This window comes from Sciurus vulgaris (genome assembly GCF_902686455.1).
Source record: "Sciurus vulgaris genome assembly, chromosome: 2".
NCBI lineage: Eukaryota > Metazoa > Chordata > Mammalia > Rodentia > Sciuridae > Sciurus > Sciurus vulgaris.
In genome coordinates this window covers 27,390,520-27,396,513 of record NC_136462.1, presented here as the reverse complement: position 1 = coordinate 27,396,513, position 5,994 = coordinate 27,390,520, and the positions used below count along the sequence as shown (strand labels likewise).

Here is a 5,994-nt window from a genome sequence, read left to right as displayed (position 1 = left end):
TGACGGAAGATTCAAAGAACCTGGGTCCCTGAACGACCCTGCAGAACAGATCCTCCTGCCAACCTGGAATGAGAAGCTCAAGTGGAGAACAAACAAATTTCTCTTTTCTAAGCCTCTAAGTTACTGCATTGCATCCGTGCTGACAGTCATTTTTTCCCATAGTATAATAGCTCTGAAATCCCTTTTATCATTGTTCACCAGCGGTCATCAGAGGCCATCCTAGAGAGTGTGCCAGGCCTCAGGGAAATGTTTTTTGTGGGACTCTTGTCTATATAAATAGATTGATTTACAATCAAGACATTGTAAAAGTCATTGATCCTTGTGAGATATAGTGATTTATCAATGAAAATTTCTAAGGAATAATAATTATAATGGGCACAGAAGTGGTGCATATGTATTTATTTATTTATCATGTAATTGATGCAAGAAAATTGTTCTGAGTGGCCAGGCACCATTTCTTCTTGATTTAATCTAGAAACCATCTCTTGATCATTTTATATTGCCCACCATGAGAAAATAATAGCGATGTTTTGTTGCCTAAGTACATAATATAATAACAATATAATAACAATACAATATAATAACAATATAATAACATTGTTATGTTGCCTAAGTACCGTGCACATATTATTCCTTTCAGAATACTATGCCACTCAGCAGCTTGGGAGGCTGAGGCAGGAGGATTGGAAGTTTGAGGCCAGCCTCAGGAACGTAGCAAGACATAAGCAATTTAGTGTGACCCTGTATCAAAAATGAAAGAAAAAAAATTTTTTAAAGGTTTGGGAATGAGTCTCAGTGTTTAAGAACCCCTGGGTTCCTTTTTGTCCGACATCTTGACGAGGTTGCAGTAGCTGACGGTGCTCTCCAGTCTTCGCAATGCCGCCCAAGGATGACAAGAAGAAGAAAGATGCCGGAAAGTCAGCCAAGAAAGACAAGGACCCAGTGAACAAATCTGGGGGCAAAGCCAAAAAGAAGAAGTGGTCCAAAGGAAAAGTTCGGGATAAGCTCAACAATCTAGTCTTGTTTGACAAAGCTACTTACAACAAACTCTGTAAGGAAGTTCCCAACTATAAGCTTATAACCCCAGCTGTCCTCTCAGAGAGACTGAAGATTCAAGGTTCCCTAGTCAGGGTAGCCTTCAGGAGCTCCTCAGTAAAGGACTTATCAAACTGGTTTCAAAGCACAGAGCTCAAGTAATTTACACCAGAAATACCAAGGGTGGAGATGCCCCTGCTGCTGGTGAAGATGCATGAACAGGTCCAATCAACTGTACATTTGGAAAAATAAAATTTTATTAAAAAAAAAAAAAAAAAAAAAAGAACCCCTGGGTTCAATTCCTAGTACCAAAAAAAAAAAAAAAAAAAAAAAAAGAGAGAGAGAGAGAATACTGTGCCGATGTTCCATTTTGGCTGTGACGTGCCTTTGTTGCCTCCTACTGTCTGATGCCTACTGAGGTTTCTTCTGCATTCTAGACATTGCATTTTGTGTGGAAGTGATGTTTCGTGTTCTTTTAAAAGAAATCTTGTGTGTCTCCACAGTTCAGATACGGTCTCTGGCCATGTTGAAAGAGATTTTAAACAAGTTACAAAGGTAATGAAACACTTCCGTTTCTCACTTCACTCTGGTTTCCATGGTTTCTCTCCCCATTTGAAGAAGGGCAGTGAATTACGGACCTGTCCAGACAAGTCCCCTCGCGTGAGTGTGTCCCTCTGCTTTCAGGGATGGCGCGCTCCGGCATTGCTGGGGCGACCCGATCCCCAGTCTATGGAGAGCAAGGCCTTCCATCTGCAGTCACCGTGTCATTTAGAGGCACAGTGGGAAACCCTTGCCAGTCCCACCCTTTATCCTGGCAGTGCCCTGCTTGGCCCCAGTGTCAGGCGGCAGGAGGAGGGGAAGAGGCGTGAGAGCGGGGACTGGACAGGAAAACTGGAGTTCCTTCCCGGCCAGCCCGGGGGCAGGGGGAGGTGGTGGCGCTCCTCTCCACGGGGCCAAGCCCTTCGCCTGAGGGATTGCCACAGAACCACAGATGGGGCCAGCAAAGGATGTGTGAGTGGTGAGCACCGCCCACCAGATGTGCAGGGACACATATTATACAGGAGTAGTAAAAGGTACAATGTTCTAATGCACAATGGCAGACAATGGGACCAAATCCTATATCAACAGAACCTTTCTAACCAAATCAACCTAAGACCAATGCTGGGCGGGGGTGGGGGGCCGGGAAGCATGGATCCAACCACTATTGTAACTACCCACCATCTGACGCAGAGCACACCACACACCCCCTTCCCCACCCGGGAAGCTGGCCAGAGGTTTGGGAGGCAGGTGAGATGCCTAGACTTGGATATGCCTGATTGGGTTTGGGGTTGGATTGGGGCTTTGTTGAGCCCCACAAAACATTTTTTAGTGCCAAAGTCATTTAGTGACACAGGCTGGCCTTCCAAAGATAGGTATGTTTGTGTCAACGGTGAGTGGGCTTGTTTTTTTTGTTGTTGGTGGTGGTGGTACTGGGGATTTGTAGCCGGAACCCAGGGTACTCTATCATGGAAGAACATCCTCAGCGCTTTTTAAAACATTCTTATTTTGAGAGGGCCTTGCTAAGTTGCCCAGGCTGGCTTCGAACTTGTGATCCTCCTGCTTCAGCCTCCTGCGTCACTGGGATTACAGGCGTGCACCACCACACCCAGCAGCGAGTGGGTTTGGCACAGACAGGGCTCTGCCTGTCTAGATTAAGTGGTCCTGGGGTTTGTCACTTCCTGAACATGCAGGATCCTTCCAGTAAGATTAAAAAGGTGCCAGCATCAAAACTTGAAGAAAAAGTGTTTGCAGCTTAGAAAAAAGAGTCCCAGGAGGAAGAGTGACATATTTTTAAGACACGCTGCGTCGCCACTGCTCTTGGTATGACAGTAATGGTTCCGAGAGGAAGAGTGGTTTGGGGAGAGTCGGGCTCTGACTGTAGAAGGAGATTTGGAAACTCCATGTCAGGGAAGGAGCACGCATATTTATGACAGATATTCCCATTCCCTCTGCGTCTGGCCTGATCAGACACAGTGGATTGTTTCCACTGTCCCTGAGACAAGGCAGAACCTGGGGAAGGATTCTGTCGGCCCTCCACCCTGCCTTTGTGCTGGAGACAGGAGGTGGCATGATAGGCGGGCACCAAGCCACCTGGGGAAAGACTCCATCAACCTCGAGAGAGCCACAGGGATGTGACTGAGCTGCTGTCACTTCTCCCATCCTGCCTGCAAAGAGCAAACACTTCACAGTTTGCAAAGTGCTTTTGCCGACATCATCCCATCCATTTGCATAACTCTGGAAAGGAGGGCAGACATGACTGTCACTCCATATTAGAAAGCAGAAATAGTTTGAAAAAGTAAAGGGACTTTCTTGGGGTGCTAGTTCAGATCTTGAATGTTCCCGAAGACCCGTGTGTCGAGGCTTCGTCCCAGGCCTACCGTGCTATTGGGAGGTGGTGGACCCACTGGAAGGTGAGGCCAGTGGGGGAAAGTTAAGTCACTGGGAGCATGACCAGGATCCATTGGGATCCTGGTCCCTCCTTCTTTCTACTTCCTGGCCATCTTGAGGCAAAAGGGCCTCCTGTGCTGCATGCTCCTGCCCGCAGGTGCTGTGTCACCCCAGGCCCAAAGCAACGGGGCCAAGTAAAATAAACCTGAGCCAAAATAAACCTTTCCTTGGCTCAGCTGTTTGTCACAGTGATGGACAGCTCGCTGACACAGAGTTCCCAGCTTGTCATCTACAGCGTGGGGACTGTCCTGACATTGCTGCCCTGAGATCTGCCCGTTACGGTGTTGATGTTTTAGTTTTCTGAACATCAAGTTGTGGTGTTTAACTCTTGGGGCAATCCCATCCCCCTCTTTGTCTTTTGAGTCATCTGGAACTAAATAGTTTGGTCTGTGTTGTCCCCACTACCACCACCCTGGGAGTCAGGCAGGTGTTTTTTAGAACTTACAGAGCAGATTCTTACAGCACAAGGACTTTACAAAGCAGCTGAAGTGCTGGACCCCACCCTTGCTAATCTCTCCTCAGATGGCCACCTCACCATTGCCCGCAGAGGGAGCTTTCAGGCCTGAGATTCATTATGGGAACAAGAGGCGACTTTAAGGGTGGGGTGGGTAGTCTTGACCTCATTTCCAAGTTATAAGGGGGTTCCCCCATGCCCCTGGGTTGCATGAGTTTACAGAACACCACCGACCCCTCAAATATTAGTAACTATTGGTACCAAAGGACTAGCTTTTGCTACATTTTCTTGGGAGAGGAGGATGAGTTTTATTTATTTACTTACTTAATCATTCAGAGTTGGTTGTTTGGGTGCAGGGCTTCTGGGAAGAAAGATAAGGTAACAGAGCTAATCACCTGCCTCCCTCCATCCTGGCTTGAGCCACTCACTTCTACCTCCAGTGTTCTGGAAGAGGCTGGGTGACAGACAAAAGAAGGCATGCTCTCGAAGACCTGGAGTCACCAGAAGCAAAAGTGGTGTTGTTTTAGGACACAAGTGACCACCACAGCGAGTCAGCGAGAGGGTCCCCTCTCCCCACCCCACCTGGGGACAGGTTCCCAGCAGGGTCGTTCCCAGCAGGGTGACAAGAGTGACATTATAAGAACAATGTTCTTAGGGAGGGACCTTCTGTTAAAATCCTGTGTTGGCTCGTGGCTCCCCGCCCCTCCCGCAATGCCCGATCCCGGGATTGACGGCTACCATGGCCGACCAGGAAGCAACCTTTGACTCCGCGGTGGAAGAACCTGTGATCCACGAGGAGGACAAAGCACGGAAAGAGACCTCCCCTTTCCTTTATGATTTGGTGATGACCCATGCTCTGGGGTGGCCAAGCCTAACAGCACAGTGGCTTCCAGATATAACGAGACCAGAAGGAGAAGATGTCAGCATTCATCGACTTGTCGGGGGTGCACACATCAGGTGAGCAAGACCTCCTTGTGGCAGCCAGTGTACGGCTCCCTAATGGTGATGCGCAGTTTGATGTATCACACCACAACAGTGAGAAAGGAGAATTTGGAGGTTTTGGCTCAGTTAGTGGGAAAATTGAAATAGGAATCAAGATCGACCATGAAGGGGAAGTAAACAGGGCCCATTATATGCCCCAGAACCCCAGAACCCTTGCACCATTTCAACAAAGACTTCACCCAGTGACGTTCTTGTTTTCAACTTTAGGAAACATCCGTCTAATCCAGACCCTTCTGTAGAGTGCAGCGTAGACTTGTGTCTGCGGACCTCAGAAGGAGGAGCACGGGCTTTTTTGGAACCCAAATCTCAGTGAGCACTTACTTAGTGCTTCAGATGACCATACTATCTGCCTATGGGCTATCAGCGCCGCCCCAAAGGAAGGAAAAGTGGTCGATGCGAAGACCATCTTTACAGGGCAGACGGCAGCAGTAGAAGATGTTTCCCGGCATCTGCTCCATGAGTCCGTTTGGGAACTTGTGATTTGGGACGTTCGTCCAAACAATACTTGCAAACCAAGCCACACGGTAGGTGCTCACACTGCTGAAGTGAACTGCCTCACTTTCGACCCTTCGAGTGAGTTCATACTTGCCATAGGATCAGCTGAGAAGATTGTCGCCCTGTGGGATCTGAGGAATCTGAGACTTCAGTTGCGTTCCTCTGAATCACGGAAGGATGAAGCATTCCAGGCTCAGTGGTCCCCAGGTCACAATGAGACTATTTTTGCTTCTAGTGGTACTGATCGCAGACTGAATGTCTGGGATTTAAATAAAGTTGGAGAAGAACAATCCCCAGAAGATGCAGAAGACGGCCCACCAGAGTTATTGTTTATTCATGGTGGTCGCACTGCCAAGATACCTGATTTCTCCTGGAATCCCAATGAACCTTGGGTGCTTTGTTCTGTATCAGAAGACAGTATCATGCAAGTGTGGCGGATGTTGTCTTCTGATACAATGGCAGGGACATCTACGATGATGAAGATCCTGAAGGACAAGGATCCTCTATGTGTGCACTGGTGA

General features: G+C 48.0%; 2 pseudogenes across 2 annotated transcripts; both read left to right on the top strand.

Moving 5' to 3' along the window:
- The first annotated feature begins 818 nt into the window (after window positions 1-818).
- Window positions 819-1,311, top strand: LOC306653469 (small ribosomal subunit protein eS25-like; annotated as a pseudogene). Its single transcript has one exon. The product of its transcript is annotated as a small ribosomal subunit protein eS25-like (transcript).
- Window positions 1,312-4,715: 3,404 nt separating this feature from the next.
- Window positions 4,716-5,994, top strand: LOC306655270 (histone-binding protein RBBP4-like; annotated as a pseudogene). Its single transcript has one exon. The product of its transcript is annotated as a histone-binding protein RBBP4-like (transcript).